Source organism: Giraffa tippelskirchi, chromosome 2, assembly GCF_054371585.1.
Source record: "Giraffa tippelskirchi isolate mGirTip1 chromosome 2, T2T-mGirTip1v1.2.pri, whole genome shotgun sequence".
Classification (NCBI taxonomy): domain Eukaryota; kingdom Metazoa; phylum Chordata; class Mammalia; order Artiodactyla; family Giraffidae; genus Giraffa; species Giraffa tippelskirchi.
The window spans coordinates 76555203-76581004 of record NC_137276.1 but is presented as its reverse complement, the minus strand read 5'-3'; the positions used below and the strand labels follow the sequence as shown (position 1 = coordinate 76581004).

General features: G+C 40.0%; 1 protein-coding gene and 1 long non-coding RNA gene across 2 annotated transcripts in view; both read right to left on the bottom strand.

Annotated features, from left to right (window-relative positions):
• Positions 1 to 25802, bottom strand: part of LOC145537992 (uncharacterized) — a 279729-nt gene that overhangs the window by 161252 nt on the left and 92675 nt on the right. The gene's annotated exons all lie outside the window — the stretch shown is intronic.
• LOC145537997 (uncharacterized) lies at positions 19278 to 24441 on the bottom strand. The gene is made up of 2 exons (XR_014076563.1): positions 22081 to 24441; positions 19278 to 19793 (listed from the first exon to the last, which is right to left on the bottom strand). It is a non-coding gene; the product is annotated as an uncharacterized LOC145537997 (long non-coding RNA).

The window sequence follows — 25802 nt, the reverse complement described above, 5'->3', positions numbered from 1 at the left end:
CACAATAGAAATTTTTATCTTTATACTTCCTTCTTCTCTTTGTTTATTCCTTCCTTTCTGCCTTCCTTCCTTTATTTTACTACAGAGTCTCTTCCCAAGTGTTAAGAATATTTGTGTCTTCCCAAATTCAAATGTGGAAGCCCTAACACCCAATGTCATAGTATTTGGAGGCGATTAGGTTTACATGAGGTCATGAGGGTGGCCCCCCCATCATGGGATTTGTGTATTTAAAACAAGAGGAAGTGAAGTGAAGTCACTCAGTCGTCTCTGACTCTTTGCGACCCCATGAACTGTAGCCTACCAAGATCCTCCATCCGTGAGATTTTCCAGGCAAGAGTACTGGAGTGGGTTGCCCTTTCCTTCTCCAGGGGATCTTCTCGACCCAGGGATCGAACCTGGGTCTCCCTCATTGTAGGCAGACGCTTTACCGTCTAAGCCACCAGGGTTGGCTACCGTATTGGACAGTATCAATGCAGACGACACCACCCTTATGGCAGAAAGTGAAGAAAAACTAAAGAGCCTCTTGATGAAAGTGAAAGAGGAGAGTGAAAAAGTTGGCTTAAAGCTCAACATTCAGAAAACATGGCATCTGGTCCCATCACTTCATGGCAAATAGATGGGGAAACAGTGGAAACAGTGGCTGACTTTATTTTTTGGGCTCCATAATCACTGCAAATGGTGATTGCAGCCATGAAATTAAAAGACGCTTACTCCTTGGAAGGAAAGTTATGACCAACCTAGACAACATATTAAAAAGCAGAGACATTACTTTGTCAACAAAGGTCCATCTAGTTAAGGCTATGGTTTTTCCAGTAGTCATGTATGGATGTGAGAGTTGGACTGTGAAGAAAGCTGAGCGCTGAAGAATTGATGCTTTTGAGCTGTGGTGTTGGAGAAGACTCTTGAGAGTCCCTTGGACTGCAAGGAGATCCAACCAGTCCATCCTAAAGGAGATCAGTCCTGGGTGTTCGTTGGAAGGAATGATGTTGAAGCTGAAACTCCAATACTTTGGCCACCTGATGCAAAAAGCCGACTCATTTGAAAAGACCCTGATGCTGGGAAAGATTGAGGGTGGGAGGAGAAGGGGATGACAGAGGATGAGATGGTTGGATGGCATCATCGACTCAATGGACATGGGTTTGGGTAGACTCCGGGGGTTGGTGATGGACAGGGAGGCCTGGCTTGCTGCGGTTCATGGGGTCCCAAAGAGTTGGACACGACTGAGCGACTGAAATGAACTGAACTGAACTGAACTGAACAAAAGGAAGAGTGAGCAGGTCTCTGTCTCTCTCCACCACATGAGGACACAGTGAGAGGGTGCCCATCTGCAACCCAAGGAGAGATACCTCACCAGACACCAAACCTACTGGCATCTTGACCTTGGACTTCCCAGCCTCCAGAGCAGTGAAAAATAAAATTTCGTTGCTTAAAGCCACTTCATCTATGCTATTTTGTTATAGTAGCATAAGTTAAGTTGCCAAACTAAACCAGAGTTCTTTACAGTAGTTAATTTGAGCACTGTTATTTTCCCTGGATCATAGCTGAAGTATGAAAATTAGTGAACAGTAGAGCAATTTTTGAAAAGTTAATCCTTACAGAATTTAAGGACACACTTCAGAAGCCTGGCCTCTGTAATTACAACTGGGGACTAAAGTCAATACTTCTTACATGTTCACTTGTTTTTATGTGTTCATCAATCATTACCTCCTATTGCAGACAGGACTTCCCTAGGAGGGTGGCAGAAACACGGCCATTGAGGGTTTGGAAACCCTACCAGAAAGAAAGAATGTTCTTCCAGTCATCAAAAATCAATGTAATCTCAAGGAAGCCCTCTGACTGCCCTGGCTTGGGTCACATGGCCATCTCTGTGGCCAGAACTTTTCCCAGAACAGAGATTGAGAGGCCTGATGCACAGGTCCAGTTAGCCATCACAGTCCACTGCAAATGGAAGGTTCGTTTTGTTCCCCTCATGCGTGCTAGGTATACCACACAATTTTAGGATGTGAAGAATCTTAAGCAAATGTCCACATTTTCTGATAACTCATCAGCCTTTACACTATGTCCCTATTGCAAATTCAGGCTCTGCATTGAGACACACCACTGTAACAAACCCTGGACATCCTTTCCATGCACTAACTGTCATGGGTCATCAGAAATCACTGTTTACATTAAAGTAGCAGAAGTTACTATAATCTTCAAAAATGTATGAATTTATACCCTTATACATTTCTTTATATTTCAACAAAAACTGGGGTTTGCTGTATCTTTTAAAAATAAAAATGTATGACGAGTTTTTAGGCCTCCAAGTACACAACTCATTAAGAGACTTTTTTTTTTAAAGATTTCTATCATAGAAGCTAACATTATGAGAACTCAGCCATGGCTACTTGAACCATATGTTTATCATGGGTGGCAGGAATTAAACAAACCAACACAAGAAGTAGCTGCTGTACCAGGACACCACTTTGAAACTCTCCATCACATGTATTTAATTATTATTATGAGTTATGAAATTTCTACCAAACCTCAAAGCAACTTGCTAGTTTGGTAATTGGTTGCCTGGTCCTGAAAAAAGGAGATTGGCATTTTCACCTGATTTGTTGGCTTTGGGGCTTTCTAAAAGGCACCACAGGTGACTTTTTAAAGTCACACTTAAGGCTGGGTAAGAACTTTTAATTTGAGTCAATAGTAGCAGAACATAGTTCAGTGGTAAACACTGGACAATGGTGTGGGAAACACAAATTCAATGGCTATTAGCAATTTTATCTTATACCTTGCTAGTTGAGAAGCAATACAGGAAACTTGCTCCCAGAGAACATTTAAACTTTTTTTGGAAAGCAGTTACCATGTAGAAAAGAGCACAGGCTTTGTGTCAAGAGCAAGATGAAGGACTGAATCTCAGCTCCCCTATATAGTAATTGTGAGACCCTGAAAAGTAATCACAGTTACTTCACAATGTATTGATAGTTGTGAGGAGAAAGGAATATGTGAATGTGCTTAGAACCATGTACAGCGAATTTTAAACGCATAATAAATGCTAGTTTCTTTTCACTCTTTAAAATGGAGTAACAGCCCATGGGAAATAAAAGGGTTGTGCTCAAATATTCATGAAGAACATCCATGTTATGCTTTTATTCTATTAGAAAACCCTCACTGGATCCAACTTCTGACCCAGAAACTGCCCATTTCTTGGTTCTCCCTTATAAAAAAGCCCAAAAGAATTAGTTATCTTTGCTGTAGCAAATTTCTGTGTTTATACTTTTTCTCAAGCTCACTGTCATAAGCCTCCCTTACTAACAGCAAACATTCATGATGAGGTGGGTCATGACCTCTTGTGGCATCCTCCCTTTCTCTATATAATCACTCCATTCACGATCTCAACCAATCCTATGACCACAAAAACTATCAACTCTTGCCATATGATCCAGCAATCCCACTCCTGGGCATACATCCAGACAAAACTATAATTTGAAAAGATACATGCAGCCCTATGTTCACAGCAGCCCTATCTACAATAGCCAAGACATGGAAGCAGTCTAAATGCCCATCAACAGATGAATAGATAAAGAAGATGGTACATATACACAATGGAGTACTACTCAGCCATTTAAAAAAGTGAAATAATGCCATCTGCAACAACATGGATGGACTTAGAGATTATCATACTAAATGAAGTCAGACAGAAAGACAAATACCATGTGATATCATTTATATGTAAATTTTAAAATGTGACACAAATGAACTTATCAACAAAAAAGAAATGGATTCTCAGATGTAGAACAGACTTGCAGTTGCCAAAGTGGGTGGGGGTGAGGAAGGGAAAGACTGAGAGCTTGGGATTAGAAGATGCAAACTAATATAGATAAGATGGATAAACAACAAGGTCCTACTGTACAGCACAGAGAACTATATTCAACATCTTATGGTAAACCATAATGGAAAAGAATATATACATATAAACTGAGCTATATATATACTGATTCACTTTGCTGTGTAGCAGAATTTAATATAATATTATAAGTATATGACACCTCAGTGAAATTTTTAAAAATCCTACCAACTCTATGCTGATGACCACCTCCCCCAATTTTTACCTCTATCCTGAACTTTATATTCTTAAATTTAATTGCTTACTCAATAGCCATACTTGAGTGTTATGACAGACACCCAAAACTTGTCATGTCCAAAACTAAACTCCTAATCTGCCCTCCCTGTTCCTCCCATAATCTTTCCACCTCAATTAAAATTCTATTCTTTCTGTTGCTCAGGACAAAATCCTTGAAGGTATCTGTATCCATGAGCTTTCACTGAATTATATTACTATAATCACAACAAAAAATCTCAGCATGATTTGAAGCAATGTTTACTACTTGCTCAAGTTATATATCAGCAGAGAGTGGGACTCTGGCTTTGTTTCATGTCCTTTGCTCCAGGGTCCACGCTAAAAGAGCAGCCCCATCCAGGACAGCGGACTCTCTCCTGGTGAAGACAAGAATATGTCCAGCACAGGGACATTTAAAGATTCTGCCAGGAAAGGCACATTACTTTCCATATCTAATTCACTGGCCAGAGAAAGTCCCATGTCCAAGCCTTGTATCAGTGGGGTACCAGGATAATTCTCCCAGAGGGACAAAGGTCATAGGTAGGGTCAATAAATATTTTGGCAGTACTATAAGAATCTTCAACTTTCTTTCCTATAAGCCTCATCTATCAGAAAATCCTGTAGGTCTAGCTTCAAAATATATCCAGAATGCAACCATTTCTCATCACCTTCACTGTCATTTCCCTGGCCCAAATATTGCAGTACCCTCAACCAGCCTTTGTGTTTCTGCCCTTGTTTTCTTACTGTCCGTTTTCCCACAATATCCCAGATTATTCTGCAAAATGTAATTCAGATCAAATCACACACACTCCCCCCCCAACCCTGTCTGAAACCCTTAATGGGACTCCATTTCTCTCAGAATGAAGTCAAAGTCCTTATAATAAGCAATGGTCCACAAGACTTGACATTGTTTGTCTAGCATCCCTCATTTCTTTTCTGACTTCACCCCTTGATCTCCCCATCTACCCTAACTCCAATCCAACCACACTGAACTTCTTCCTGTACTTCAATTTATAGGTGCACCTCAGCCTCAGGGCCTTTGCTGGTTCCTTTTGCTTGGAAACCTCCTCCCTTAGATAGAAGCCTAGCTGGTTCCCTCCTTTGGGTCTTAAACATAACTACTTAATGAGGCCTAATCTGACTCCCTTATTTAAATGTTCAGCCCCATGCTAATTTTTATTCTGAGATGATACATTTAAAATATAACCACAAATTATAAATAGCACCCTCTTCATGAAGCTGAGTAAGACCCATCACAACTCAATTTACTATGTGGCTTATTTGTTATTTATTCTGTTACCACATCCTGCTAAAATGTAACCTTCTCAAAGTCAGGAATCTTTCTGTTCCATTTTCAGATGCATCTAGAGACATCTAGACCCCTAGACACATCTAGACCCCTAGACACATCTAGACCCATAGACACATCTAGCTAGACCCCAAATAGAACATGTAGGAAATTCAATAGTTGTTGAATGAGTGAACTGAATGAATGAATGAATCCTGTATAATTTCCTTATTATACCGCATCAATTTTCCTCCCTTGGGAAGGAACTATGAAGCTTAGGAGATATTTCAATTAAATATCTATAGCTGACATCAAAATTTTTTCTTCTTCATTAGGTTTTATTATACCTCATTAATTCCCCAAAGGAAAAAAAAAAGACTGGATCAATTTAGAGTCATGTTGGCTGAGCAAAAATGCTGCCATCTCTTTAACAGCATTATAACAGTAATACTAATATTTAAAATATTTTTATCATATTTTCAGATTTTTGAGGGGAGGGGTAAGGATGGGTGGAACAAGTTGGGGCCAGTATTCTAAACCAAAGCTTAAGTCTTAAGAGACTCTGAAAAAGAGGCTTCAAAAAATACTCATCTAAAAAGAATGATATCTTTTTTTTTTTATCCACTAGATCTTTTTATTTTTTATTTTATTTTTTGCCTTTTTTTAAAAAATAAATTTATTTATTTATTTTAGTTGGGGGCTAATTACTTTACAATATTGTAATAGTTTTTGCCATACATTGACATGAATCAGCCATGGGTTTACATGTGTTCCCCTTCCTGGACCCCCCACCCACCTCCCTCCCCATCCCATCCCTCTGGGTCATCCCATTGCCCCGGCCCTGAGCATTTGTCTCATGCATCGAACATGGAATGGTGTTCTGTTTCACATATGATATATACAAAATAATTGGCTCAGGAAAAATGAAAATATTTCCAGATAATACCAAGGTTTTTTTTTTTTTATTTTGAATAAGACCCTATAGTTAAGCTGGGATATTTCTGCAGTTGTGCAGTCTCCTTGGAGGAAAACCAATTTGCTTGGTTTTTGGTTCCATTTTAAACTTTTTGAAACAGATTGAGCCAGTCTCCTCTCCCTCTGTTATTTCGCATGCTACCATTGATAAACTCTCCACCAGTTTCTCCATATTGTAACACGAGTCAAAGTAATTAACCAAAGTGGTATGAGCACTAAAACAAAAAGTAACAAGTAGAAGAAAAAACTGTAGTAGTAGACACACTGGTTCTACATATAATAAAGTCTCATGGACAGATTATTGGAATTGACTAAGACCAAATGTATGTCTCCCTTAATACTCAGAAATAAATGAAAACATTTCAGTGGGGATGGGGGGTGGGGACTGTTGGGCAAAATGTACCAAGTCATCAAAATGAACAGTGATTATATCTATAAAAATATATAATGGCAGAGAAGAGTAACTGTACGCCCAAAATGTATGGTCCTCCAAGGAGAATATATAGCTGTTTCTGAAAAGTGTCTGCCCAGCCAGAGACTACGCTGCCAGAACTTCCCACACCCAGTTATGCCATATGGCAAGCTGTCATCAGAGGAACGGAAACAGAGAGGCTGGGTACCACTACTCAGCCATGTGGTTAGGAAGCAGGTATCTTCCATGCTTTTGCCCCTTCTGTCAGCTGGAAGCAGTCCCAGAGGCCGGAGGGAATGGGCAACACAGATGGAAGGGGCCTGAGTTCCTGAATCACCATGAGGGGAAAGCCTAAAGATCAGGAACTCATTAGGACTGTTACCTTTTTTAAATAGTGCAAATTTGGAAAGAAAATTCATGAATAGGTTCCCTTGAAGCATTATTTATAACAAAAATGGAAATAAACCTGAATAGCAAGAGAATTAAGAAAATGATGGCATGTTCACTTAGACTGGTTATTATGCATTAAATCTGCAAAAAGTTCTGTAAATTATACCTTAGAGCAGGTGAAGTGAGATTGTTGTTGGAGAAGTGGCAAAGACAAAACATAAACAGACAAAACAGGAATGGGGGGAGACAGGAAGATACAAGGCAAATGACCAAAATGTGCAAATCACTAAAAACCTGAACTTAAAGAGAATTATATTATATTCTGATTCCACAGTCACACATAGAGAAAGAGAGAAAGAATGTATGTGAGTGATTTCTTGCAATGTGGTACCATCTGGGGAGGCTTCTGGTATTATGTGGAAGGCTACCTTCCTCATTGCAGTTTGAGTGACTGATATTTTTTCCCCTATCATTTCCTGGAAGCCAGACTTTACAAATTAGCCTAAGACCAAAGGAGCTCACATTTTCATCATCTATACTTTAGTTGCTTAGAAATGAGTACACTTTCCTCTAATATGTACCCTTCTCCATCAGTAATTCCCTTTCAGGAATACTTTCATTCTATTTCCTTCAAAAAGTGAAGCTCCTTGGGAGCAGGACATGTCTTATATACCTCTGTATCCACACCAATGCTAGCACACAGTAGGCTCTTTGTGAACTCATTTAGGCATTCATTCTACAAACGTCTCCATGCCTACTAGTCCTAAGCCTTGTTCTAGACTCTGGAGACAGAACAGTGAACAAAGTCACATCCTTCTGCAGGAGGATGGAAACGTAGGGGGCTAGTGCAATCTGCTTTCCTTTCTCACACAGAATCCATCTGGGCTGAATCTATCACCAAAATACTTTCAAAATAGTTCAGAGGAGGCTTCACCACCACACACCCAGTAGGATGGCTATAATTTTTTAAAAAGACTGATAATAACAAGTGTTGGGGGTAATGTGGAAAAATCAGAATACACACCACTGGTAGGAACATAAAATGGTGCGGCCACTTTGGAATAGTCTTGCAGTTTCTCAAAAGGTTAAACATAACTAACATATGATGGTGCAATTCCAGTCCTAGAAATGTTTCCAAGAGAAATGAAAATGTATCCACACAGGCGTGACCATTAATGTTTATAGCAGCACTGGTCATAAGAGCCAAAAATGGAAAGAACTAAAAAATGGAAACAACTCAAACTCAAATAATTTAAAGCCCATCCATAGTTTGTATGGATCACGACCAATTGTAAAAAATTCTGAAAGAGATGGGAATACCAGACCACCTGACCTGCCTCCTGAGAAATCTGTATGCAGGTCAAGAAGCAACAGTTAAAACAAAACAGGGAACAATGGACTTGTTCCAAACTGGGAAACAAATACATCAAGGTTATATATTGTCACCCTGCTTATTTAACTTATATGCAGGTATATAATGAGGAATGCCAAACTGGATGAAGGACAAGCTGGAATCAAGATTGCCGGGAGAAATATCAATAACCTCAGATATGCAGATGACAGCACACTAATGGCAGAAAGCGAAGAAGAACTAAAGAGCCTCTTGAGGAAAGTGAAAGAGGAGAGTGAAAAAGTTGGCTTAAAACTCAACATTCAGAGAGACCATGGCATCCAGTCTCATCACTTCATGGCAAATAGATAGTGAAACAATGGAAACAGTGACAGACTTTATTTTGAAGGGTTCCAAAATCACTGCAGATGGTAACTACAGCCATGAAATTAAATGATGCTTGCTCCTTGGAAGAAAAGCTATGACCAACCTAGACAGCATATTAAAAAGCAGAGACATTACTTTGCCAACAAAGGTCCATCTAGTCAAAGCTTTGGTTTTTCCAGTAGTCATGTATGGATGTGAGAGTTGGACTATAAAGAAGGCTGAGTGGAGAAGAATTGATGCTTTTGAACTGTGGTGTTGGAGAAGACTCTTGAGAGTCCCTTAGACTGCAAGGAGATCCGACGAGTCCATCCTAAAGGAAATCAGTCCTGAATATCCATTGGAAGGACTGAAGCTGAAGCTGAATCTCCAATGCTTTAGCCACCTGATGTGAAGAACTGACTCATTTGAAAAGACCCTGATGCTGGGAAAGATTGAAGGAGGGAGGAGAAGGGGACAACAGAGGATGAGATGGTTGGATGGTATCACTGACTCAACAGACATGAGTTTCAGTAAACTCCGGGAGCTGGTGATGAACAGGGAAGCCTGGCATACTGCAGTCCATTGGGTCGCAAAGAGTCAGACACAACTGAGCGACTGAACTGAACTGGTTACACAATTTTAATACTAAAATAACACTGAATTGTACACTTTAAATGAGTAAACTGTATGCTATATGAATTATATCTCAATAAAGCTGTATTTAAAATGAGGAATAGGAATATGGGAAAAAGAAAAAGGAGCTGTTGCTGCTTTTAGTGCATTAAATATCAGTGTTGGGTTTAGAGGCTGGGTACCTGGAGCCACCATGAAAGCTTTGGCATGAAGCCTGGCAATTATCTGAGGATCTGAACCTCCTTTCAATACAACTCAGTTGTGATTGCAAGAAAGTAGTGTTAGTCACTCAGTCATGTCTCTTTGCAACCCCATCGACTGTAGCCTGCCAGGCTCCTTTGTCCATGTGATTCTCCAGACAACAATACTGGAGTGGGTAGCCATTCCATTCTCCAGGGGATCTTTCCAACCCAGGGATTGAACCCAGGTCTCCTGCATTGCAGGTGGATTCTTTACTGTCTGAGCTACCAAAGAAGCCATAACTCATCATCAATTTTAAATCTTTCTGAAAGATTGAAAAGTGGTATCCCATGACAACAAACTTTTTTTTAATGGAAGAACTTTAGAAAAAACTCATTAAACATTTTTTCAGTGGAAATATGATTTCCAAAGTCGCACAGCTGGAACTCATCAATCGACAGAGAAGGTTTCTGCTTCCCCTGTTAGCAACAATGAGTCAGAGAGAAAACAGATCTGTCTGAATGGATAGATCTGTCTTTCTGTCCAGCTGGAAAACACTCACTGAATAATAGATGGGAAGAGCAATGATGTTAGACTTCTTCCAATATAAGTCTTAAAAGTAAAATAATCAAAACATCCTTATTCTATATTGCAATACAAATATTAACAGAAAGTGTTTAAAGCAAACCAATCTCTTCAGTAAAAATGCAAATAAAAACATGAATCTGATCACTTGCAGCAATCTAAAATTAATCCATTAGCTGAATTATTATGCTAATCATTCGTGGCCAGAAGGCTGGCCATCATCTGTATCCTGACCACATACAATTCCCAAATGACAGGAGCAGGAAGCACTGTGGCTTAGTTCAGTGTTTGGAGAGGCTGAGCTTTCTAACGGGCTTTGGGGGTTGATGCCTCCCATGCCCTGGGCCATGCCAACTGAGGAACACGCTCTTCCATTCCCACACATGCTATCCTGTTGCAGCAAGCCCTGCAAATGTTTACCGTTCAGCTTCCTTGATATGATCTCAACATTATTTTCATGTTTCATTCTGACAGGGCCTTTCTCTGGGTTCAATGCTCTGTGACTGGTGATTTAGACTTCCATACCATGCAAAGATCACAGAAATCTCTCTTCAAAAACAAGACCGCCTAGGCCATTGGGTGAATTCATTCAAACAGCACACTGGCTTTCACGTTTTATTTAAACAAAGAGGTCCTTTGGGTGCTGGTGTTACACATGTGACATGATTTCTCTATTTTCAGCTCTTAGTTCTAAAGAATAAAACCTCATCCCTGAGAGATTCTTATGTAAATAATGGCAGGGAGCCTTGCTGGTAATAGTCAGAAAGGTCAGAGAATGGACCTGCCTGAGTGACCACTGGATGAAATGCACTGCATTCCCTGTGGCTCTGCGTTCTTGAGCAAGGCTTTCACCCTCTCTGGTCCTATAAGAAGGGATTAAATTCAGTGTCTCTAAGGTCCTTTCTTACTCTAAAGTATTTGTCTTTTAACTCAGTTAAAATTGGCCTCTGTAGAACCCAATTAATTCTGTTTCTCATTAACAGGCGAAAAGTATTTTTATGTGAGAAACAAGCTCTTGGCTACTCCTTCAAGGGAAGTAATCAGAATTCATAGCCAACAACACGTGATTTATCTTTCTGCACTTAGGCTTGTGGCTTTCATTTGAGAGTCATTTCCCGAATTGCAAAACGAAGGAATTTAAAACAAGAAGCAGCCAAAAAAATTCCTGGCTGAGAAACTGCCTCTGCAGCATCTTGATTTCTCGAGTCACTTTTTAGATTTTACCCTGCAGTTGTGTTCTGGCAAATCTAATTGAACCAATATGTCCTTTACAGACAAACTGCGTTCTCTGGCTTCATCTATCATTTGCTCTAGAAAAAGCCATTAAGTCAGTAAAAGGAAGTTGGGAAGAGGTTTTACTGCAGAGAATGAGTTTTTTCCAATACAAATACTGACCCCACTGGAAAATATGAATGCAGCAGCTTCAGAAATCAAAGTCAAGGTCATCTTAACGATTCGCAAAATAAGTTGTGGCTCTGCAATGTGAGTATTGGGCTAGTGGAAACTCACCCGATAAAATCTCCCCCTCTCTGACCCTCACCTAAACTCGGACTCCAATAAGAAGTGTTAGGTGCTCAGTTGTGTTTATCTCTTTGTGACCCCATGGACTGTAGCCCACCAGGCTTCTCTGTTCTTTAAATCAGCAAGCATCCAATTTTAAAATGTAAATTTTCTGTTACGGTCTCAGACAGTAGAATGAGAGCAGCTGGGGAGCTCAGGCCATTGCTGGGAAGACTGATATGAAGCTGGGCATCCGGAAATTTCCCCAAGGACACCACAGAGCAGGAAAGAAAATAACTCCTGAGACAAACCTCCTCACCATGCTCAACAATCTTGACATTTGTTTTTTATCTCAGGCCATATTCTATACTTCTGCGAAGCAGGCAAAACACAAAACAGAACTACTGACGAGGCTTTGGTGCTGGCAGAAACAGAAAGATTGCTGCTCTTTTTTAAAAAAGCTGAAAGGAAAAGCCTTAGTCCTTCTTTATTAGACAAGGCTCTGTAGCTACAAAAGCCTGTTAAGGCCCAAACTTGAAAGAGAATTTCTTCTCCACCTATTCTGGCAGATGCACCTCTAAACAAGCCAACACAGGAGCTCTGTTGGAGGTACAGTCTGTCCAGGTTCAATGTCCAGAAACCTGCAAGCAGACTAAGAGGCTCAGGCCTTCAAGATGGAACGGCTTCCCTGGTGTGATACAGTGCGAGCCACACAACTTAAGGTGCTGATTCCTGGCACAGTAAAGGTCCGGCTTCCCTGGGATTCTGTGGTGTGAGAAGTAACAGACTTACACTGGGTTACCCTTTCAGTGATGCTTCACTTGCGAAGTCTTTGCTCAAACACATCAAGCAGGCAGACAAAAAACCTCAACTGTGTGGTAACGGGAGCTGACTGTGGCTCAGATCATGAACTCCTTATTGGCAAATCCAGAACTTAAATTGAAGAAAGTAGGGAAAACAACTAGGCCATTCAGGTATGACCTAAATCAAACCCCTAATGATTATACAGTACAGATTCAAGGGATTAGATATGATAGAGTGCCTGAAGAACTATGGATGGAAGTTCACAACATTGTACAGGAGGCTGTGATCAAAATCATCCCCAAGAAAAACAAATGCAAAAAGGTTGCCTGAGGAGGCCTTACAAATAGCTGAGAAAAGAAGAAAAGGAAAGATATACCAATCTGAATGCAGAGTTTCAAAGAATAGCAAGGAGAGATAAGAAAGCCTTCCTAAGTGATCAATGTGAAGAAATAGAAGCAAGCAATAGAATGGGAAAGACTAGAAATCTCTTCAAGAAAACTGGATACCAAGGGAACATTTCATGCAAAGATGGGCACAATTAAAGAACAGAAACAGTATAGACTTCTATGCCAAAGCCTTTGACTGTGTAGATCACAACAAACTATGAAAAACTATGAAAGAGATGGGAATAACATATCACCTTACCTGCCTCCAGAGAAACATGTATGCAGGTCAAGCAGCAACAGTTAGAACTGGACATGGAAAAATACACTGGTTCCAAATTGGGAAAGGAGTATGCCAAGGCTGTATATTGTCACCCTGCTTATTTAACTTAAAAATGCAGAGTACATCAGGTGAAATGCCAGGCTAGATGAATCACAAGCTGGACAAGATTGCCCAGAGAAATATTAGTAACCTCGGATATGCAGATGACACTGCCCTTATGGCAGAAAGTGAAGAAGAACTAAAGAGCCTCTTGATGAAAGTGAAAGAAGAGAGTGAAAAAGCTGGCTTAAAACTCAACATCCAAAAGACGAAGATCATGGCATCCGGTCCCATCACTTCATGGTAAATAGATGGGGAAACAGTGGAAACAGTGACAGACTTTATTTTCTGGGGCTCCAAAATCACTGCAGATGGTGACTACAGCCATGAAATTAAAAGACACTTGCTCCTTGGAAGAAAAGCTATGACCAACCTAGACAGCATATTAAAAAGCAGAGACATTACTTTGCCAACAAAGGTCCATCTAGTCAAAGCTATGGCTTCCCCTGTAGTCATGTATGAATGTGAGAGTTGGACCATAAAGAAAGCTGAGCGCCGAAGAATTGATGTTTTTGAACTGTGGTGTTGGAGAAGACTCTTGAGAGTCCCTTGGACTGCAAGGAGATCCAACCAGTCCATCCTAAAGGAAATCAGTCCTGGGTATTCATTGGAAGGACTGATGCTGAAGCTCCAATACTTTGGCCACCTGATGCGAAGGGCTGACTCATTGGAAAAGACCCTGATGCTGGGAAAGATTGAAGGAGGGAGAAGGGGACAACAGAGGATGAGATGGTTGGATCGCATCACCGACTCAATGGACACGAGTTTGAGCAAGCTCTGGGAGTTGGTGATGGACAGGGAAGCCTGGCGTGCTGCAGTCCATGGGGTCACAAGGAGTCGGATATACCTGAGCGACTGAACTGAACCCATCAATGTGATTCAGAGCCATCCCCTACAGGGTCCCTGGCTGCCCACCTCCCATTCCCCTGCAGGATCCATGGTGCCTCACCAAGAGCCAGCCTTGTTATTGAGATTTCAGTCCCAGTCGAGTCCTGAGGGAAGTGGAGGCTGAAGTCCCTGTGGTAGCTCCAAGCTTTCAGCATGAGTTCGCTAGGTCAATGGCTGGTGCAGACTCTACCATGTGAATTGTGCTCTATGTTCAGGTTAATGCCAAGCAGGCCCGTGTAAGGCTCCTGGGCACGGAGGCCTTTTGTCCCCCATTTCTTGTAGGCCAGACTCCAGCCTCCATGACCTTCTCTGAGTTCCAAAGGGTAGAACAGTTGCTAATCAAAGGAGAAGCAGCAAGGAAACCACCTGAGGCAAGATTAAAGGGTCTTACCCTATTAGGCTCATCCAGGTTAGGAGACCACCTAAGATTCAGCACACACCCTCCTTTTGTCAGGGACCTCGCTGTTAAATTCCCAACAGAGCATCTACTACAGAGTTGGAAACCACTGCTTTTACCTTCTTCCACTACTGACTAGTTTTTCCTAGCCTGGAACTTTGTATAGTTGAAATCATATACGTACTCTTTCGTGTGTGGCCTCTTTCACTCAGCAGAACGCATCAGAGTTGTGTCCATACAGCTGCCTGCTGTCACAGTCTGATTCTTTATGTTGCTGAAATGGCCAGTCCTGTGGACGGACCTCAGTTAGTTTCTCCACATCACTCTTCATGGACACCTGAGCTATTGCCAGCTTTAAGGTCTACCCCTGCCTGCTTGTCATTTTGCCTCTTGCCTGCCCACATGGGCTTCTTTGCATGGTTAGGTGACAAGGGTTAGAACTACTTGTTGAATGATACTGAAAAAATTGTTAGGCATCTCTTAACTTCCAGTTTGCTCCTCCAAGGGTGATGGTGATAATACCATAGAGCAGAAAACAGCTAGAAAACAGGGAACCTGGAGTAAAGCCAGTGCTTAATAACAGGAGCTTTATTTTTTATGTCTATTGTATTTGTTTTTTAAGGCTGCTATCACATAAGTGTCACAAACTTAGTGGTTCAAAACAGAGAAAACATATTCTCTCACAGGGTAAAGCTGAAAGTCTGAGATCAAGGTGTCCTGAGGGCTATGCTCTCTCTGAAGGCACTAGAGCAGGATCTCTTCCATGCCTTTCTCAGAGCACCAGTTGTGATCAGCAAAACCTCAGATTCTTTGGCTTAAGGACTCATCACTCCAGTGTCTGCCCTCTTCACATGGCATCCCTCCCTATGTCTCTGTGTCTCTTTCCTGTATAATGACACCAGTGATTTTGGATTAAGTGCCCAGCCTACTTCAATATGACCTCTTCTGAACACTTGTAACAACTCTATTTTCAAATAAAGTCACATTCAGAGGTTTCAGGACATTTGGGGTGGGGATGGGAGGAACACTATCCAACCAAGTATAACCATCTCCTCAGTTATATTATAAAATCACTTATTTAAAAGATTGTGTCTTATAAAATATTGTTCTGCATCCCTCACACAGACTCAATGGTCAATAAACATTTGAAAAAGCAGAAACTGATAATGATGATGAATTTAATCATCACTCTGAGGAGAGGTAAGAAGAAAAGATCCAACCACAGGATAAAACATAGATACTTAGCCTCAATTTCTGTAGGCTTTGGTGCATCATGAGTTGTTGATGGACAGGGAGGACTGGCGTGCTGCAGTCCATGGGGTTGCAAAGAGTCGGACATGATTGAGCGACTGAACTGAACTGATCTATTTGTGATTCTGATGCTTGAAGAACTCCACTTCTATGAAATATGAGGCCTTGAGAGCAAAGTTACATAAACAACAGAGATAGTATAAAAGAAATTAGCATAGATGTGGTCCCTGTTAATACCACATGTGTAAACAAAAATTTGAACTTGATTATTTTTTCCTTCTCAACTGAAGAAATAAGAAATGGATAATTCAGTGGGAAAATGATTATGCATTTCAGCAGTCTGCCTCCCATGAGAAATCTGTAAGGTCTAGCAGAATGTCATAGCACTGTTGTAGCTGAGAAAAAAATATTAAAGAAATATGTTACTATTGTTGTTGTTTTTCAGTCATTAAGTTGTGTCCAGCTCTTTACAAACCTGTGGACTTCAGCACATCAGGTTTCCCTATCCTTCACTATCTGCTGGAGTTTGCTTAAACTCATGTCCATTGACTCTGATGCCATCCAACCACCTCATCCTCTGTCACCCCCTTCTCTTCCTGCCCTCAGTCTTTCCTGGCATCAGGATCTTCTCCAGTGAGTCTGCTGTTCGCATCAGGTGGCCAAACTGTTGGAACTTCAGCATCAGTCCATCCAATGAATATTCACAGTTGATTTCCTTTAGGATTGACTGGTTTGACCTCCTTGCTGTCCAAGAGACTCCCAAGAGTCTTCTCAAACACTACAGTTGAAAAGCATCAGTTCTTCGGCACTCACCCTTTTTTATGATCCAAGTCTCACATCCATACATGAGTAGTGGAAAAACCATAGCTTTGACTATGTAGACCTTTGTCGGCAAAGTAATGTCTCTGCTTTTTAATACATTATCCAGGTTTTTCATAGCATTCCTTCCAAGAATCAAGCGTCTTTTAATTTCATGCTGTTGTCACTGTCCACAGTGATTTTGGAATCCAAGAAAATAAAATCTGTCACAGCTTCCACTTTTTCCCTATCTATATGCCATGAAGGGATAGGACCAGATGCTGTGATCTCAGTTTTTTGAATGTTGAGTTTTAAGTGAGCTTTTTCACTCTCCTCTTTCATCTTCATCAAGAGGCTTCTTAGTTCCTCTTCCCTTTCTGCCGTTAGGGTGGTGGCATCTTCATATCTGAGCTTGTTGATATTTCTCCCTGAAATCTTGATTCCAGCGTGTGATTCATTAAGCCTACCATTTCCCATAATGTACTCTGCATTTAAGTTAAATAAGCAGGTGACAGTATATACCCTTGATGTACTTCTTTCCCAATTTTGAACCAATTCATTGTTTCCTGTCTGATTCTAACTGTTGCTTCTTGACCTGCATACAGGTATCTCAGCAGACAGGCAAGGTAGTCTGGTATTCCCATATCTTTCAGAATTTTCCATCGTTTGTTGTGATCTGCTTTAGAGTAGTCAGTGAAACAGAAGTAGATGTTTTTTGGAATCCCTTTGCTTTTTTTATGATTCAGTGGATACTGGCAATTTGCTCTCTGGTTCTTCTGCCTTTTCTAAATCCAACTTGAACATCTGGAAGTTCTTGGTTTACATATTGCTGAAACCTCAGTTGAAGAATTTTGAGCATTACCTTGGCTAGCATGTGAAATGAGCACAGTTGTACAGTAGTTTGAGCATTCTTTGGCATTGCCTTTCTTTGGGATTAGAATGAAAACTGACCTTTTCCAGTCCTGTGGCCACTGCTGAGTTTTCCAAATGTACTGTGCCACCTTCACACTCAACTCTCACTGGGGCAGAGCTGCACACAGGCAAAAAAAGTCTTGCGTCTATGCACACAGGGTTGCTTTGATAGTGTCCCACTCTTTGCAACCCTGTAGACTGTGGCCTGCCAGGCTTCTCTGTCAGGGAGGGGGGTTCTCCAGGCAAGAATACTGGAGTGTATTAGCCAATACTGGTTGCCATATCCTTCTAGAGCACTATATTTCCTGCTGCCCTAGCCGTCAACTCTCCTGAATACCTGGTGCTGCCAGAACCTCTGCAACCCAAGCAGCTGTACCACCTCCACAACTGGCCCTCACAGGGGCAAACCCAAGTCTTCCAGGACAGCCTCAGGAGCAAACCTCAGTGGACAACCCATATCCAGAGGTGGAAATAAAGCTACAATTGAAACCCAGGGGCAGTGTGACTAAGGAAGAAGACCTAAAACCTTCCCACCAGCTGTACAAGCTGCAGATTAAATCCGCATGATCAACTAGGCAGACTCTGTGTCTATGGAATATATAAAAGGTCATTAAGAGCTCCCACAAAAGAAAATGTACTAGTTCCGATAGCCGTGGACGCTGGAGGCAAGAACACAGAGGAGTAGGATCAGATTAGAATCTGAACTGCCCCCACAACAGGTCCAGAGACCGGCACAGTGTTGGAGGGCATCCTAGGGAGGTGAGGTGGACTGTGACTCTTAGCAAGGGAAAGGACTCTGACGGCAGTGACTCAAGAAAAACATTTATTATTCTTATGTTTTGACTGGTTCTGTAGATTCTTTTGGATTTTCTTCTCTTTTCTCCCTTTTTTCCCCCCTCTGTTGTACTTGTTGATTTTACTGGCACTATGAAATCTAATTAAGCTTTTGAGGTTTTTTTTTCCTCTCTTTTTTTCTCATTCACGTTTTTTATTGGTGTTACAAACCCCTGCCTCTACATTGGACTTTTGCAGTTCTGAGAAGTTTTCCTTTTTTCTCTTTTTTTAATTTTAATTTTTAATTTTTTAAACCTATTATTATTTTTTCTACATTTATTCTTTCATTTGTTTTTCCTACTGTTCTTTTCCCCTTACAGTTAATATTTAACGTATATAAATCTTCTTTATCTACCTCTATTTAACTTTGCATAGCTATTCTTTCTTTCTTTTCTTTCTTTCCTTCCCTCTCAAACATATTTGTTAGTTTTCTTTTCATTGCTTTATTCCCCAATTGGCACCTTGCTTTAGTTTTGTTTTCCAGTTTGTGCTTTAGTTAGTTTTGTTCTGGTAGACATAATTTTTGGTTTCCTTTGTTCACTGGGTCAATCTATTGTACTTTTGTTGGATTGTTTTGATTTTGCTTATGGGTATATGTGTATATTCAGTCACAATTTTTATTATTGTTATAAACTTATGCATATATTTTGGGCTTTCGCAGTTCTGTGGAGGGTTTTTTTCCTATTTTCTTTCTTCTTTCATTTTTTTTTTCTTTTTTACAATCTTAACTTTTAATTTTTTTAAACCTATTATATTTTTTCTACATTTATTCCTTTGTTTGCCTTTCCTACTGTTCTTTTCCCCTTCCAGTTAATTTTTAATGTATTATAAATCTTCTTCATCTACCTCGATTTAACTTTGCATATCTATTCTTTCTTTCCTTTCCTCTCAACATATTTGTTAGTTTGTTTTCATTGCTTTATTACCCACTTGGCACCTTGCTTTAGTTTTGCTTTCCACTTCGTGCTTTAGTTAGTTTTGTTACTAACTGGTAAATATAATTTTTATTTCCTTTGTTCGCCAGGTCAATCTATTGTATTTTTGTTGGACTGTTTTGACTTTGCTCATGGGTGTATATGTATATGTGTATATTCCATTATTTTAATTATTATTTACCTGATTTTATAACTGCCATTTGTCTGGGGTTCATCTTTGGTTTCTTGTTTTGGGATATTTGCTTTAATCTCACTTAATGCCATAGCAAACCACTTGCGGAATCTTCATTCCTGATCAGAAATCAAGACCTGAGCCTTTGGAGTGGGAACACTGACTCTAAGACCTTAGACTATCAGAGAACTAACCCTCAGTTCAGTTCAGTTCAGTTCAGTCGCTCAGTCGTGTCAAACTTTTTGTGCCCCATGGACTGCAGCATGCCAGGCCTCCCTGTCCATCACCGACTCCCGGAGTTTACTCAAACTCATGTCCCTTGAGTTGGTGATGCCATCCAACCATCTCATCCTCTGTCGTCCCCTTCTCCTGGCACCTTCAATCTTTCCCAGCATCAGGGTCTTTTCAAATGAGTCGGTTCTTCACATCAGGTGGCCAAAGTATATGAGCTTCAGCTTCAGCATCAGTCCTTCCAATGAATCTTCAGGACTGATTTCCCTTGGGATGAACTGGTTGGATCTCCTTGTAGTCCAAGGGACTCTCTCAAGAGTCTTCTCCAACACCACAGTTCAAAAGCATCAATTCTTTGGCACTCAGCTTCCCTGGTGGCTCAGAGGTTAAAGCGTCTGCCTGCTACGTGGGAGACCCGGGTTTGATCCCTGGGTTGGGAAGATCCCCTGGAGAAGGAAATGGCAACCCACTCCAGTATTCTTGCCTGGAAAATCCCATGGACAGAGGAGCCTGGTGGGCTACAGTCCATGGGGTAGCAAAGAGTCAGACATGACTGAGAGACTTCACTTTCTTTATAGTCCACCTCTCACATCCATACATGACTACTGGAAAAACCATAGCTTTGACTAGAAGGACCTTTGTTGGCAAAGTAATGTCTCTGCTTTTTAATATGCTGTCTAGGTTGGTCATTGCTTTTCTCCCAAGGAGCAAGCATCTTTTAATTTCATGGCTGCAGTCACCACCTGCAGTGATTTTGGAGCCCAAAAAAATAGTCTCTCACTGTTTCCCCATCTACTTCCCATGAAGTGATGGGACCAGATGCCATGATCTTAGTTTTCTGAATGCTGAGTTCTAAATCAACTTTTTCACTCTCCTCTTTCATTTTCCTAAAGAGGCTCTTTAGTTCTTCTTCACTTTCTGCCATAAGGGTGGTGTCCTCTGCATATCTGAGGTTATTGATATTTCTCCTGACAATCTTGATTCCAGCTTGTGCTTCATTCATAGGGAGTATCAAATAATGAGAACTCACACAAAGGAAACCACTTGAATACACGACCCAGCATCACCCAACCACCAGTAGCACCCTGTGCAGGATGCCTCATCTAAACAACAAACAAAACAAAAATACAAACCCAATCATCAGCAGAGAGGATTACCACCTCACTCAGCCTTGACCATCAGAGGAAAAACAAACAACAAAAACTCAGCACAAATCTCACCCTATACAAAGCTTACACAAACCGCTGGACCAACCTTAGGAGGGCAGAAACCAAAAGGAAGAAAAGAATTCAACCTTGAAGCCTGGGAAAAGGAGACCTCAAACACAATAAGTTAAAAAAAAAATGAAAAGGCAGAGAAATACTACACAAATGAAGGAACAAACACATGTGTCCCACTGTTCACTGTAGCACTATTTACAATAGTTAGAACATGGAAGCAACCTAGATGTCCATTGACAGATGAATGGATAAGGAAGTTGTGGTACCTATACACAGGGGAATATTACTCAGCCATAAAAAGGAATGCATTTGAGTCAGTTCTGATGAGGTGGATGAACCTAGAACCTATTATACAGAGTGAAGTGAGCCAGAAAAAGAAAGATAAATATCATAGTCTAACACACATATACGAAATCTAGAAAAATGGTACAGAAGAATTTACTTACAGGGCAGCAATGGAGAAACAGACATAGAGAATAGACTTATGGACATGGGGAGAGGGGAGGAGAGGGTGAGATGTATTGACAGAGTAACATGGAAACTTACATTACCATATATAAAATAGATAGCCAACGGGAATTTGCTGTATGGCTCAGGAAACTCAAACAGGGGCTCTGTATCAACCTAGAGGGGTGGGACGGGGAGGGAGATGGGAGGGAGGTTCAAAAGGGAGGGGATATATGTATACCAATGGCCAATTCATGTTGAGGTTTGACAGAAACAAAATTCTGTAAAGCAATTATCCTTCAACAAAAAAATTAATTAAAAAGAAAAAAAATACCTTTAGTCAGAGCTATCAAGAAAACAAAGGAAAGGGCTCAAATCAATAAAGTCAGAAATGGAAGTTACAACAGATACCACATAAACACAAAAGATCATGAGAGACAACTACAAGCAACTATATGCCAATAAATTAGACAACTTAGAAGAAATGGAAAAATTCTTAGAAGGGTAACAACCTTCCAAGACTGAACCAGGAAGAAAAAGAGAATGAACAGAGCAATAACAAGTACTCAAATACAAACTGTGACTTTAAAACTTCCAACAAACAAAAGTCCAGGGTCAGATGGCTTCACAGGCAAATTCTATTAAACATTTACAGAAGAATTAACCCCTGTCCTTCTAAAACTCTTCAAAAAAATTGCAGAGGAATGAACACATCCAGACTCATTCTACGAGGCCACCATCACCCTGATACCAAAACCAGACAAAGATATGACAAGAAAAGAAAATTACAGGCCAGTATCATTGATGAACACTGATGCAAAAATCCTCAACAGAATACTAGTAAACTGAATCCAATAATACATTAAAAGGATCATGAAACACCATAATCAAGTATAATTTATCCCAGAGATGTAAGGATTCTTCAGTATCTGCAAATCAATCAGTGTGATAACATTAACAAAATGAAGAACAAAAACCATAAGACCATCTCAGAAGATGCGGAAAAAGCTTTTGCAAAATTCCACACCAACTTATGATTAAAAACTCTTTAGAAACTGGGCATGGAGGGAACCTACCTCAGCATAATAAAAGCCATGTATGACAAACGCACAGCTAACATCATCTGCAATGGTGAAAAACAGTATTTCCTTTAAGATCAGGAATGAAACAAGGAGGTCCATTCTCACTACTTTTATTCAACACAGTTTTGTAAGTCAAAGCCATGACAATCAGAGAAGACAAAAAAAATAAAAGGAATCCAAATTAGAAAAGAAGTCAAACTGTCACTGTTTACAGATGACATGATACTCCACATAGAAAATCCTAAAAATGTTACCAGAAAACTAGTAGAGATCATCAAAGAATTCAGTAAAATTTCAGGGTAAAAAATTAATACACAGAAATTTCTTGTATTCCTATACACTAACAAAAGATCAGAAACTGAAATCAAGGAAACAATCCCACTTACCATAACATCAAAAAGAATAAAGTATCTAGGTGGACTTCCCTGGTTGTCCAGGGGTTAAGATTCTTCACTTCCCCATAGGGGAACTAAGATTCTGCATGCCATATGGAGTAGCAAAAAAATAAAGAAAGAATGAATGAAATACCAAGGAATAAGCCTACCTAAGGAGTAAAAACATTTGTACTCTGAAAACTATAAGACACTGATGAAAGAAATCGAAGATGACACAAACAGACTGAAAGATATACCATGTTCTTGGATTGGAATCAACATTGTCAAAATTACCATACTACCCAAGGCAATCTACAGATTCAATGTCATCCCTATCAAATTACCAGTGGCATTTTTCACACACCAAAAGCAAAAAAAATTTTAAATTTGTATGGAAACACAAATGACCCCAAATAGTCATAGCAATCCTGAGAAAGAAAAATGGAGCTGGAGGACTATACTATATAGTCTGAAGACCCTGGCTTCAGACTATACTACAAAGCTACAGCCATGTAAACAATATGGTACTGGTACAAGAATAGAAATACAGATCAATGGAACAGGATGTAAAGCCCATAAATAAGCCCATGCGACTGTGATCAATTAATTTACAACAAAAGAAGCAAGAATATACAATGGAGAAAATACAGTCTCTTCAGGAAGTGGTGGTGGAACAACTGGACAGCTACATGAAAAAGAATGAAATTAGGACACTCTCCAATACCATTCACAAAAATAAACTCAAAATGGATTAATATCTAAATATCAAAATGGATTAAATATCTAAATGCAAATATCTAAATATCTAATTAAATATCTAAATATCTAAATTCACAAAAATAAACTCAAAATGGATTAAATATCTAAATGCCAGATACTGTAAAACTCCTAGAGGATAACATAGGAAGAACATTCTCTGAGATAAATCACAGCAATATCTTTTGAAATCCACCTCCTAGAGTAATGAAAATAAAAACAAAAGTGAACAAATGGGATCTAATTAAAATTAAAACCACCTGCACAGCAAAGGAAACCATAAAAAAAAAAATGAAAAGACAACCCACAGAATGGAAAAAAATATTTCTAAATAATATGATTGGTAAGGGGCTAATATGTAAAATATATACACAGCTCATATAACTCAACATCAAAAAAAAAAAAAACACCTGATTTTAAAAGTGGCAGAAGACCTGAACAGACATTTTTCAAAAGAAGACATACAGATGGCCAATAGGTTCATGAAAAGACATCCAGCATCATTAATCATCAGAGAAATGCAATTCAAAATCACAGTGAGAAATCACCTCAAACCTGTCAGAATGGCTATCATCAAAAAGAACAAATGCTGGTGATGACATGGAGAAAAACGAACCCTCCTACATTAATAGTGAGAATGTAAACTGATGCTGTCACTATAGAAAACAGTATGGAGGTTCTTCAAAAAACTAAAAATAGAACTACCATATAGCTCAACAATTACACTCCTAGGTTGTTGATGTTGTTCAGTCACCAAGTCGTGTCCGACTCTTTGAGACCCCATGGACTGTAGTCTGCCAGGCTCCTCTGTCCCTGGGATTCTCCAGGCAAGAATACTGGAATGGGTTGCCGTGCCCTCCTCCAGGGGATTTTCCTGGCCCAGAGATCGAACCTGTGTCTCCTAAGGCTCCTACAATGGCAGGAGGGTTTTTTTACCACTAGCACCACGCGGGAAGCCCACTATACATATCAGTCAGCCATAAAACAGAATGAAATTCTGCTATTCGCAAAAACATGCATGGACTTGGAGGGTATTAGGCTAACTGAAAAAAGGCAGAGGAAAAAAATACTGTATGATAAGCATTTATATGTGAAATCTAAAATATACAACAAACTAGTGCATATATAATAAAAGAGAAACAGACTCCCAGATACAGAGAACAAACTAATGGTCACCAATAGGGAGAAGAAGTGGGAACGGGCAAGACAGTAAGGGATTAAAAGGTATAAACTACTATGTATAGAATAAATAAGCTACAAGGATATATATACAGTACAACACAGGGAATTTAGCCAATATCCTATAAAAACTATAAGTGGATCATAACCTTTAAAAATTGTGAATCACTGTGTTATACAACTGGAACACATAAAACTATACATTAATTATGCCTCAATTAAAAAAGCATTTGAAAAATAGATTAGTTTTCAATAATTATAAAAATAATGCATTGTTAGGTCTCCATCTCCTAGATAGTAAAATGAAGAAGGCTTGACTAAATTCTCTCTGACTATACTCTTGCCTGGAAACTCCCAAGGACTGAGGACCCTGGTAGGCTGCAGTCCATGGGGTCACTAAGGGTCGGACATGACTGAGCGACTTCACTTTCACTTTTCACTTGCATGCATTGGAGAAGGAAATGGCAACCCACTCCAGTGTTCTTGCCTGGAGAATCCTGGGGATGGGGGAGCCTGGTGGGCTACCATCTATGGGGTCGCACAGAGTCAGACATGACTGAAGTGACTTAGTAGCAGCAGCATCTTAGTTTAACTGTCTTTTTCAAAATAACTCATTTATATTTTTCTCTTTTAAATATTTTCAACTTTTCTCAAAAAGAATCATTTATATAGCCTTCAAATACACTATACCTGTGTATGCCAATGAACTCTGACATACGTTGACCTCTCACCTCTCTCCCCTTGCTACCTGGAAAATACCCAATTAACCTTCAAAAGATCAGCTTCTGTGAATCCCTCCCTCTCACTCCTCAGATAAGAATGCCTATCTGCTCTTCTCTGTCTCCCACTGCATAAAATTTATTTCTCTGTGGCACAGATTTTAAGATACTGAGTTGTGTCTGCTGTCTTCTCCCCTAACCCATCTCTTCTTTAAGGAAAAACCCCAGCCTTTAGCCAGTTCCCAAGCAAGCCATTGTATAAAACTTAAGTGATGGC